Here is a 13,548-nt window from a genome sequence, read left to right as displayed (position 1 = left end):
GAAGCCAAGAGTGGAGTTTAATGGAAGCCAAAGACAGAATTTCATGAAAATGTTCTCAAGTTTCCAAAGACTGAGATAGCCAAGAGCCTGGGAACTGTGAAGGGTAAACAAACAAAGAACTGTGGAGGGTTTATTCACTCTGTTTTGCCAGCTAACAAGTAAGTCTACCACAATTTCAAGGTACTGATAGAAGCCATGAGACTCTTGAGTCAGAATACAAAGGACTATATTGTCTGTGACTGAAAAGACGCCATGAACTTTGCATTTGCATCTGCTCTCATGTCTTCCAAGTTCCGCGAGGCAGTGAAGAGTGGACCCAGGTGATGCTGCACACACCGTGAGTGTACATGACAGATATGGATCTTGACCCCAATCTTTTAACATGTACCGTGAGCAAAATTACCCAAATTTTCCTGGGAGGGAGATATTATCTCCACTATACTGGGTAGCAAATAACATGCTTACTTCTAAGAAGACACGGTATATAGAAATCTTTGAAAAGATATTCCACAACAAAAAGCTATCAGTGTCTCTGTTCTCAAGATGTGCAAAAATATGAGAAATTCCTAGAACACTGTCTCCTATAAAAGGGAGAGACAAAAATAGTTACCAACAAAACTAATATTTATTTATGTATCTCGTGCAATTATTTATCTCATTTACTTATGAAAACAACTCTTAGGTACTTTCCCTTTTTGTCTTCGTTTTACATATAAAAGTAGATACTGATGAACTTGTCCTAAGTCCCATAGCTAGCAAGTGGCAAAGCCGTATCAACTTGAATACTCTTTGAAGTCCTACTGTGTCCTGACACACGGTCTATGCAAAAAGGGTGTAAACCACATTCATTGGCTATAGTAACATCATGGTCACTGGTGACTTCACTGAATGTCATTTCAGTGGAGTTCCAGGGACAGAATACAGATTAGAGCAAATTGCAGAGTGATTGGGGGCAGGTATAAATGGAGGTAATGTACACAAAAACTTAATTTGAGATGTTTGATTGCAAAGAGAGAGTAGAAACAAAGGACTCAAGAAAGGATTTTTTTTTTTTTTAATTCTGAGAGTTGTTTGCTTGGCTATGCAGGGGAAGGAATTTAAATAGGAAAAATATAACATGGGAGATGGAAGGGGCAATTGACAATATTTCAAGAAAGAAGGTCAAAGAAGGTGAGGTCCAGTGTGACACATGGAGAGATAGGAGAGCCAGCTCCTCTTCCATTAGAACAAGAGGATTTTGCAGCTGTGCTGAGGTTGAAGTACCTATTTGATGGCTTCTCTTTGATCTGTGAGGTGGAAGGTAAGGTCATCTGCTGAGTTTAAAATACAGGTGACTGAAGAAAGCGGTTTGATTTTGAGAATGGAGTAGCCCTCTGTGAAGAACAGGCGAGAGAGTCTACAAGGAGTAGCATGTGAGTTTCTTTAGTGGTACTCAGGTGCTGTGCTGCGGAGATGGACAAACTGGGCAGCTGGGTGGAGCATGGTTGAGATTTGCCAGGACACGGGAAATAGGGGAAATGAGGATACTGGGAAAAAAAAAAGTGTGATTGATGTGGTGGGCCATGAAACCTAAGCTGGACAGGAAAAGAAGTGAGGTCAGTGGGAAATTGAGAAAGCAGGAGAAATAAGGAGAAGGCAGAGGGGTGGCCAGTGAACTTAAAATCCTCATAAGTAAGCATTATATGGTAAAGTAATTGAGTGAATAAGCTGGAATAAATAGAGTGTTGGAGTTCTGTTTTTTAAAATGAAGTTTTGCTTGGGGCGCCTGGATGGCTCAGTTCACGATCTCATGGTTTGTGAGTTCGAGACCCGCATGGGCTGGCTGCCGTCAGTGTGGAGCCTGCTTTGGATCCTCTGTCCTCCTTTCTCTCTGCCCCTCCCCACCCCCCCCAAAATTAAATAAACATTAAAAAATGAAGTTATGTTTCATTTGCCATCAAAAACCATAACCTCTGCTTTTTTCCACCCTGTCAAGAATTTTATGATCATAGACAGGAAAACTTGAGAATTAAGACCATGAACCTTTTCACTGATCAAATGTTGAAGTGGGCAGTTTCTATGGCAGACACAGATAAAATACTTTGTGATGTTGCCAGGAAGAAAGACTCAGCCAGGACAGAGCACCTAAATTATAGGAAGCTCTCTGTCAGAGGAAATAAGGTGTCCAGGGCAAAGAAAATGTACGTTCTCACATTGTTAAAGCACTAGTGTTACACAGCTATGAAACACACCTGGCACGAGACATGGGTATGGTGAAGAGCAACCCAGTGAACGTGGGGGTGCAGATATCTTTTCACGGTTCGATTTTGTTTCCTCATGTATATACTCAGAAGTAAAATTGTCGGGTCGTGCTGTAGTTGTATTTTAATTTTTGAATAATTTTGATTTCCATAATGTTTACCAATTTATATTCTGACCAACAGTGCACTGGGTTCCTTTTTCTCCATATCCTCACCAGAATTTGTTACTGCTTTTTTAAAATTTATTTTTACGTTTTTGTTTGTTTTATAATAGCCATTCTAACAGGCATGAGGTGATATCTCACTGGGGGAAGTGGTCAAAGGGTACAAACTTTCACTTACAAGATGAGTAAGTTCTGGGGATCTAGTGGTGACTATAGTTAATACCATTATACCATGTATGTAAATGTTACTGAGATCAGATCTTAAAAATTTCACCACACAAAAAAAATTGCAATTATGTGAGGTGGTGGATATGTTAACCAGCCTTGCTGTGGTAAGCATTTTGTAATGTATACATATATCAAATCATTACATTGTATACATGAAACTTACACAATGTTACACAATGTTGTGTGTTAATTATATCACCTCTCCTGTGTTTTACCCCCAGTTCTTGATAACCTTTCTCTTCTTAGGTATCCAGGGCACCTGAACTCCAACCCATGGCTGCATTAGCTGCAACACAACTGGCGGCGGGGGGCGGGGGGGGGTGGTAATTTTCAGACTTTGCAGCATGTGATTATATGGTGAAAACTTCCTCTTGAAATTTACTCTTTTCTTGTAATTTTTTTCACTTGTTACGGTTTTTCTCCATTTTAAACAGTCCTTTCCACCTCCTGAATGACCTTCTCTTTCTCCTTCTCTTTCTCTTATGTATTGATGTGTTCAAAGTCTTGATTATTACCTTTACAGAAGACATTGCTAATTGCTTATCAATGTCTATTATATTCTTGTATGCTAGTTGCATGTCAGTTTTTCTTTTCCTCTTTGTAGAAAACCCTGTTTTTAATCGAATTCATTGTTCAACAGCTTAAAAAGCATTCGTTCTAGTCTCTCAGGCTGCAGGATGGGATCACGTGACTAGAGTGTCCAATCATCCCGGTCTGCCTGGGACTGCCGGGTTTTCTGTTTTGGGAGACATTCAATAATTAGACTGGGAAAATCACAGGCAAACCTGGGTTAACTGGTCATCTCACATCTGACTTGTTTCTAGTCAATAGTATGTGAAGGAAATGTCATGTGGGATATAGCTTTCTCTTTAAAAGACAGTGGGCCAGCTCTCTTTCTCTTTCTGCCTGATGAGATTATTAGTGCTCCAAAAACCATCTTGGAATTTGATTAGGCCTTCAGGAAGTAGAGCAGAAAACTTAGGTGCTTGAATTCCTGATGATGCTGTGGAGTCACCCACTTATTATGCTGCTTCAAATACTCTAGATTTTTTTTTTTTTTTGGTGAACATAATTGCAGGTATATGGCCCCCTTCCCTTCCGTTCCCTTCCGTTCCCTTCCGTTCCCTTCCCTTCCCTTCTTTCCTTTTCTTTCCCTTTCTTTCCCTTCCCCTCCCCTCCTCTTCCCTTCTTCTGTATTTCTAAGGCAGAAAGATAACATCTTTCACTTTATTGGCATAATATCATTATTTGGTCTTACCTGGAGTTCTAGATCCATGCGGGTAGCTTTATTGGCCAGCTCTATTTAGATGATCTACGTGCCACATCAAAACTTATCATCATCTTGTGAAAGTACGCTTCTCCACTGCATTCCTTATCACGGTACATAGACAGATCTTTGTGTTGTACTAGACAAAAGTCAGGTAGTCATTCTTGAATTTCTCTCACATCCAGTTGATGGCCAGGCTCTTTTAATTACATATCTAGAATCTGACCTTTCTACTCCAACCAAATGTGTGTTGGTTTAGGTCCTCATTATGTTTTTCCTGGGTCATTAAACTGTCTCAAATATTTATAAAATACTACACTCTATTGATAGTTATGCTAGAGTTATCTTTTTAGAATGCAACTCTGACTCTGTGCCTCCCCAGTATTAAAACCCTCGCTATTGCCTTCAAGAAGTAATATTAAGTTAATAGTTAAGTCTGTAACGTGTGTCGGAGCCAGCCTGCCCTACCTCTGCCACATCCTATTGTGCCTTTTATTACATGCGTGTGCCAGTGTTTACTTGTACGAGATAGACACACTGATCTAAATATGCCAGATGTGCCCTTACTGCAGGGCCATTGCACATGCAACTTCTTTTACCTGGAACATCCTTCTCTCAACTGTGATCAAATGCTGAAAGAGAGGTTCCCAAATTTTCTTGGTTCATGACGTCTTTAGTGCCTCGGTAATATTTACTTAGCACCCACTGATGTCAATACATATTTATTTCCCAACAACTCAGCAACCATTTTAAGAAGTATTACACTTAAAGCGAAAGAAGAAAATGTTATATTTCTTTCTTAACCATGGTTACTTATTAGTGGGATGTGTGCATCTGTTGGGTACTGCACAGTATCTCAAGTCTTACAATTGGATTGGATCTTGCCACCTTCATTTCTTATTCTACATTGATTTTTGCATGTCAGTAGTTTTTTTCATCCAGAAACTGCAGCTCTACAAAGACTCATCATTAAAAGGAATAGAGTTTGATCTAATGTTAAAATTGTGAACTATTTTGAGGTGCTATTTCATGTGCTGTCTGACATTCTTGTGTTTCCTTAGAAATTTAGAAACATTCTGTGGGTCTCCAGTGGATTTTCTATAGTACCCCAGGTATAGTACAGTATAGGGGTATAGTACCCCAGTACTTTGGCCCATAGTTTGGGAACATGATGCTGAAAGACTGGCATTGAAAATAGTACCACAGGAGTTGATTTTTTTTTTTTTTTTTTACTTTTAAATTTATTCATTTGTTTTTATTTAGAGAGAGAGAATCTTAGGCAGGTTTCACATCCAGCCCAGAGCCTGATGTGGGGCTTGATCCCAAGAACTTGGGATCATGACCTAAGCTAAAATCAAGACGAGGACACTGAACTTATTGAGCCACCCAGGCACCCCATCACTGAGTTTATTCTTTCACTTAAAAATGTAGCAGTTGTTCTGCTCAAGAAGTCGTAATTGTTAAGTCACTACGAACTCAGAGTCGGTAAGTCTAACATTTTTATTTTAGATTTCACTTTCAGAATTTCTGCATTAAATGGTATTTGAATTTAAACTATGGGCTGGATATATCAGATGAGTGAGGAAGGCTAAAAACTAAAAAAATAAGCAATGGGGAGTTTTCCTTATCTAGCTCTAGCGAGGCAGTGGACATTGAAGTGTAAGGCCCAGATTGCCCCTTCAGGTTAGAAGCCTTCATTCACCAGCTGTCGGTAGTACTGATGGCTGCTAGATCCTGGGAATTACATTTGGTCAAAATGAGCTGCCTTGCGCAAGGTCATGGGGTCTCCGTGTGGTCAGCCCACATCTGATGACTGCGCAGTGAAATGGTGCAAAGGTCCAGGTCCCTTGCCTAATTTTGGGACACCTCTGAGGATCCATCTTTGCTCTGGAACTGTCGAAGGGATAGACTTATACTTCTGTTGAATTGCATCATAGTTCAATCTTTCCCCTCTACCTAATCTTCCTTCTCTGGTTTGCCCAGGAGTTTTGGTAACACGAGTGCTATCTGACAAACTTGCTTCATACAAATCTCCATTTTAGAAAGAAACCAGAGGACTTGACCTAACAAGATGTTACAATGATCACATAAAATGTCTCTTAAGCAAGGTATTATCTTTACTTACGAATATACACTTTTGAAGTACTGTGGATTTGTTAACTTCTTTGAATTTATACTGTTTTATCACTGTCATTATATTGTATTAAATACAAAGCCCTAGGAACAATAGATTGAGCTATATCTTTTTTCACCAATAAATTTTCAAAAATTTTTCTTCTTCATATTATGATAAAGCAAAAACAGGGGAGGGAGGGAGAGAGGGAAGGAAGGAGGGAGAGAGGGAGAAAGAGAGGAAAAGAGGGAAAGACAGTTATATTTAGAATCTGGGATGCCTCCTTTTCCCATTAAAAATTAATACATAAATTCTAAGAGTTGGGGAAATTTTGTACCATTGGAAATGCAAATTAGTATATATAATCTTTTTTAGCATTTAAAAATAATAAAATTCTTAATTATTTCCAGTGAACAAATTGTCTCCAATCGATTTTGTTAGATACAACCACATGCATAAAAGTACAACAGGATTTTATCTCATTTTATTGCTTCTCCAAAGACATGAAACAACGACCTTATTAAATTTGTGCAACTCAGAGTCTTCTCAGAAGTTGAATAAATATATATTCAGAATTTTTTTTAATATATTGATTAAAAAATATTACATTGTCAAGGGAACAGTAAGAGCAAAGGCCTCACAATGTCACAGTGGAAAAATAGTGTCACATTAGTAAAATGGCCGATAGAAATCTCGAGAGTGGCCCACACCCGGGAAAGGCAGAGGGCTCGAGTCCATCCAGCCTTAGAACTGAGTAAGTTTGGCCTAGCAGCCCCGGTAGGTAGTGGAGCATCACCTGGGAACACTGCAGAGATGCTGGGTGATTGTTGCAATGAGGTCCGGCACACACAACGCAGCAGTCATGGAGTCAGTACTCTTCTCTGAATTGGCCTTTTTGGATACGTGCCTGTTAGGAGCGGAATGGTTAAGAAGATTCTGGATCCACAAAATCTATTTCTAAACTATATCTTTGCTGTTTATTTCATTTTTTTGAGTTATTGTGGGAGAAATGAAAGAAGTTTCTTGATTCATTCCTTCAAGGTTAAAATCACTTTACAAATGGACAATTTAACTGTTTTAATTTTATCTTCATTTGGGTCAATTTTAGAATGATGCCTTACAAGACAGTAGTTGAGAACAACGGTTAATGAAAAAAAGTCAAATTCATGACTCCTTTTGGCCAACAGATGGCGCTCATGTACCACTTAGGCAGCTGGGAAGAGAAAAAACATCTTTCAAAGAATCTGATGGTATGAAACCTCCAAGGCTGTGGAATAATGACAATGTACTTGAATTTTACCATATTGCATTTGAAATGTAAACAACTTAATTTAAAAGATATGCTTTTTTTTTGAAAATGTATTATTAAACAGCAGCCATCCACAAGAGAGCTAACAAATCAAATTAAAACACTTGTGAAAAATGCAGGATCCTGCAACCATTTTACTGTCTTCCATTCCAACAACAGAGCTGGAAGGGAAGTATGAGAGTGGCAGAAAAAAGGAAATAGTGAAATAATATGTTAAAGGCATATATGCTAGTTTGAAAATCAGAAATTCATTGTTTTGTTATGTAAAAATGAACACCGGGCTTTCTATGTCTATGTAAGACATGTGGTTTAGCATTACCCGTAACATTTATTGAACATCTACTGTATACCTGGTATTGTGATACGTGTTTTACATTCAGGATGTACATTCATCCTCAAAACAGCTTTGAGTAGGTGTAACTCTTATCAAATGCATCTTGCACAGGGGGAGAGTGAAGCTTGTGTAGAGATGGCAAACATTTGGAGCCAACATTTGAACCTAATCCGTCTAATTTCAAAATTCGTAGTCTTAACCACTATGCTGTAACAGCCCTATAACTATGTTGCCTACAATTTGAATCCATATTTATAAAATGTATTATTTAAACTTCCCCAGATTACTGTTACTCTTTTGAGCAATTATTTTTCATAAGCATATTTTTAAAATGTCTATTTATTTTTGAGAGAGGGAGAGAGAAAGAGAATCTGAAGCAAGCTCCAGGCCCTGAGCTGTCAGTAGAGAGCCCAATGTGGGGCTTGAACTCATGAACCGTAAGGTCATGACCTGAGCCAAAGCCGAACACTTAACCAAGGGAGCCACCCAGGCGCCCCTCGTAAGCACATTTGAAAGTGTTAGGCATATGTTCTGGAGTCCTATGTATTTGGACAGAATGCCAACAATGCTACTCACTAGATTTTCTTCATCTAGAAAATCAGTGCAATACTGGTGAGTTTAAAGGCTGTTGTGAAAAACAGAAGCACGTACAGTGCTTATATTTAGTACATACCCATTATGTGGCAGTAATTATTTTCAGAAGATATCTAAAAAAATCTGATTTCCTTCTACAGGCAAACTCTAAGTCAGCAGAGAGGAAAGAAAGACCTGTGGAAAAAAAAGACTAAGGCAACATCCTTTGAGTAAAATTAGAACATGTATTTCTAGTACAGGTCTGTTAACTCTGAAACAGTCATTAAATAGATAGCGACAGAATTGTTCATATGAAGATTAGTTTTTAAGTTGCAAAATAATTCCTTACTAAGAGATTCCTAAAATGATACATTTTGAAATTGTAATTTGTTTTAATGCATTCATAATGTGATACAATTGACATGTTTTGGGAAGTAAATTACATAAAGTGAGATGAAAGTTAAGTGATTATTCCAGATCATCAAATCCTAGTACTTTTATTACCGAATCAAGATTATGCAAAATTTTATGCTATTAATTATCTTGCATATTTCTTTTACCCATAAAGTTCTAGATTAGTTTATTTCCTGGGGAAAACCCTGTGATGAATCATATGTGAATCAAAATTTTACTGAATTTAAACCATTTTCTTGGAAATAATAAGTGTACAACAAATTTAGTAAGCAAGGGCTACACATACGATTAAGGTAGTCAGGTTTGTTTGTATGGTTTGTGTTCTGACTAATTATAGCTATTTCCATTGTGATTTTTTTCAACTCTAATTCTCGGTATAATTTAAATCTGAGAGTTCCCCAAAGTCGGAACATAAATGTATGTTTAAAAAATCCTCAGTCCCTTGATGAATTTATTTTAACACATCACCTCCTGCATTTCATTACACGGATTAGTCTTTAAAAATGGAGAACAGCTGGCCTTAGCCTGCTGTACAACATTCTCCCATATTCTTCTCCAGGCTAAATAACCCCAATTCCCTCAGCCTCTCGTCCTAAATCCTATTTTTGAACATTTAAATCACTCTGCTGATCAACCTGGCCCTCTTCAAATTTACTCACCTCTCTGTTATGCTAAGCAGTCATAATTCATTAACCAGTTTTCAATCAGTAATAAAGCAGCTGCCACTCACTGTGTTCCCTGCCGTGTAAGAAAGGGCACACAGAGCGGAACAGCCACTGACACCAAAGATGGAGTTGTTTCCAACCACTCTTTGGACCCACACGTTGGTTTATATTCATATCTACCCAAGTAAAGGTTTACATATCCTGCACCATGTGCCAAGCCTGTGCTTCCCCTTCATCAGACTTGGGTTGGTACTTACAATGGTTCTGGCGAAGGATGTAGGGTCTGTCCACTTGGTGCTTATATTCCAGTGGGGGAGTCAAATAATAACTGAAATAAACTGTAATTGTTATGAAAAAATAAACTATTTGTGTCAAGAAGAAAAATAATTGAAAACTTTGAAGAAAGTTTATGCATAGGGAATGATAAGAACTCAAGTGTGGTTATTTCTTTTTATTGGTTGATAGGTAAAAGTTTAAATCTGGGCACCTGGGTGGCTCAGTCGGTTGAGCATCTGACTCTTAATTTTGGTTCAGGTCATGATCTCATGGTCTGTGGGATCTAGCCCCACGTGGGGTGCTGGGCTGTTCTGAGGGCCTGCTTCGGATTCTCTCTCTCCTCTCTCTCTGCCCCTCCCGCTGCTCATGCTCTCTCTCTCTCTCTCAAATAAACTTAAAAAAAGTTTGAATCTATAAAAATATAATGATGTCGATAAAGACATATTCGTAGAGTGTTCATAGGCTAAGTAATCATGCATTACATGAACCACTGTATATGCATTATCTCATTGAATCAACAGACATATTTTATAAAACAAATACTATTACTAGTCCCGTTTCCTACTGCTAAGCCTGAGGCTCAAAGAGTTTGAGTTTCTAAAGTCATCCAACAACTAAGCAGGAAGGCCTGGAAGCAAAATCAAGTCCTTCTAGAGCTTAATTTCTTAACCCCTGTAATGGTGTTGTTGGGGCAAGAATAGTGAGGGAAATTCTCTACTTTTTTTCTGTAGCTCTGAGAAACAGTAATTATTAAAACAAAAGCTTTGTCCTTCTAAGATGAGGCTCACTCTTCCCAGAAGGGTATTTCATGACTGTCTTTTATTACTCAAGCATTTCTTTGGGGGCTTCACCCTATTATCTCTCTCCAAGTAGCTTTACAAAATATTCCTTCCGACTCTGATAGTTCTCTCCCTGATATTATGGAATCAGATTTTCTTGTTAGGGAGTTATATCAGTTCAGTGTCTTAATTTTTTTCTTCTTGTATATTCTGAGTTGCTATGGGCCATTTAACTGGGTGTTCTGCCTCTTAATCTGGTTGTTTCAGAATTAACCACACCAGGTGCAACAGCGGCTCAAGATCTTGGGTCTGATAAGGTTGTCTACTCAGGGCATATGAATCCCATAAGTAGACTCCCATGCTCTGGACGATAGAGAAAAAAAACATGGAGAAAAACCCATGCTTTCATGTCTGGATAGCCAAACCTCCTAGCTAGACCACACACAAACTAACAATGAAATTCTTCAAAGGTGTGAGTTTTTCTTAAGTTAGGAGACTATACCCTTAACCATATGATCTATTTAATTTCTTTACCATCACAGTATGTTTAAACAAAGCTTGTGTAAAGATATATGTTTAAAAGAATCACTCTGAGATAGTTTATCCCCAGGACCATTGGTGGCTGTATTTAGATCATGGATAGTGGCACAGATGACTTCAAGGTCAGGATCTGCTATAAACCCCTGTTCCTTGGTACCCCATTAAAGCTTATTCACTTCTCTTACCTTTCACTCTGAGCTCTCCTCTCTGCTAACTGTCTTTACCGTAGGAACTGCCCTTCCCATATCATTTCTTCTCCCATCCATTGCTATTCCTTCCCACCCACAGGACCTCCCCATCCACTCTTTCCCACAGGCACTGCAAGAGATGAGTTTCACGGGCAAGAAAAGCTGATACTCCTCTTTTACCTGGATGCCTTTCAGAGAAAACTCTCCCTTCTGGCTCTGCTCCTACTCCCAGTGACGCTGACCCTCTTTGGGTGCTTTGCATTTACAAATTGGGCCTGGCTTGTTGTGGATTAGTGACCCTTTTCTGGCTAAATTTATGATATTCTGCTTTCTTTCTGTAGGAGACAGAGTCAGGCTTATTATGTTGAAATAATATTTGCTGCTTAAAAGTTCTCGAAGAGAACCTTGAGCTCTTCAGGGGAAAGATACTATATAAATCCAATAAAGAATGAATACATAAATAATAAGAGGCTGGTCAATGCTGAGTATAGTGAGATTTTTCTTTTCTGCTACTGTGTAAGAGACACTATAAATTACAATTTTCAAAAGTGTGGCAGTCTTATTAGAAACAAAATTATCAGATATCTCCCTTTTCTCTTGAGGATAAAAGAAGAAGAAATGGGTTTAAGTTGGAGTAGAAGGATTTGGTGCTAGATACAGTTTGTTTCTATGGGGCTATTACATTTAAGTAGATCTGGTCAGTATGTAGGTGTCATTTAAAATGAATTCATGAAAATATGGGCCTGCAAATGATGCTGATCCTCCTTTCCACAAGCTTATTTCCATGCTGTGGGATATTGTTCACGTTCTGAATGACTCTGTTGATGAGGAAAGACAACTGTATTGAATTGAGTTTCATTCCTGACTCATGAGTTGAGGCAGCATTGGGTTCTAAGCATAGACTCGGGGCTCAGAAAAAACAGTCCATTTCAAAGCCTTTATAACTTTGTGAGTTTGACAATTTATTTATCCTCTCAGAAACTCAGTTTTCTTGGGGTGTGTGGGTGGCTCAGTTGGTTGAGTTTCCGACTTTGGCTCAGGTCATGATCTCACTGTCCATGAGTTCGAGCCCCACGTCGGGCTCTTGCTGACAGCTCAGAGCCTGGAGACTACTTTGGATTCTGTGTCTCCCTCTCTCTCTGCCCCTCCCCTGCTCATGCTTTCTCTCTCTCTCTCCCTCTCTCTTTCTCTCTCTCTCTCAAAAATAAAGATTAAAAAAATTAAAAAATAAACTCTGTTTTCTCAATTCGAACTTGGAGATGATACCTTCTAGCTATTAGGATTATCAAGCAATTTAAGTTTATTTACTTTATTATTACTATTTTTTTTGAGAGAGAGATATGGGGGCAGAGAGAGAGAGAAAAAAAATCCCAAGCAGACTCCATGCTGTCATCACAGAGTCCAACATGGGGCTCGATCCCACAAACTGTGAGATCATGACCTGAGCCGAAATCAAGAGTCAGACGCTTAACTGACTGAGCCACCCAGGTGCCCCTGATTATCAAGCAATTTAAAAGAGAATATATGCAAAGTGTCATACATAGTGATTAGCACATGTCAAGTCTGCAGTAACAGTGGGTCAAGTCAAACCTGTAGTCTCATTGGTCGGGTGTCTCTCAATCTCTGATAAGTTATTGAGAACAGGTATCACTTTTCCTTCCTAACTCTCTCCTTTCTCCTCCTCCCTTCTTCCTTTGCTCTGAAAAAAATTAATTGGCCATCCATTAGGTAATGGTCTATTAGGCACTTCAAACTGAGAAATCCATGGTCTGCTAAGAGGTTGGGACAAACATATAAAGAAATGTTTCCAATAAACTGTTCATAAAATGGTATACTAATTGTCAAACAGGAAGAACTCCTAGCCCAAGGCATAGTAGAGGAACCGTGTGTGTTGGTATTATTGGAACTACAGCTCCTTAACATTTTTTCCTGTGGCTTAAATACGGGTGAAATATCAACAGAGTTTCTCAGGACTTGTTGAAAAACAAGTCCTGAGAAACTCTGTTGATATTTCACCCGTATTTAAGCTCTCTTCTTCCGTATTTTGATGTTGTGACTTCGAGGTTCACATTCTTCATTAGTCCGATTCCTAGCTGGATTTAGAACCAGTAAGAGGGAGATTTACGGTTAAGCATTTAGATTTTATCTAAAACATTTAAAAAATGAAAATAAAGAGGCATAAAAGGCACAAATACACCAAAACAAAAGAATGGCACAGATTAGCTGACAAAAGAAGTCAACCTTCTAGGAACTATAAAGCAGAGAGGATGCATGGTAACTGATTCAACAACCAAGAGAAGCCCGACTGTTTTATAGGGGGTGGGGGCAACCCACAAACGAGCAGATTTCTCCTGCTGAAGTACAAAATTCTGGAAAGACTCAAATGATCAGACACCTGAGCTGAAACGGGTTCATGGTATGTTTTTAAACTTTCCAGATTTCCCCTTCCAACTTCTCA

The sequence above is a fragment of the Panthera uncia genome, chromosome F1 (assembly GCF_023721935.1).
Source record: "Panthera uncia isolate 11264 chromosome F1, Puncia_PCG_1.0, whole genome shotgun sequence".
In the NCBI taxonomy this organism is placed as follows: domain Eukaryota; kingdom Metazoa; phylum Chordata; class Mammalia; order Carnivora; family Felidae; genus Panthera; species Panthera uncia.
This window is presented reverse-complemented; position numbering follows the sequence as displayed.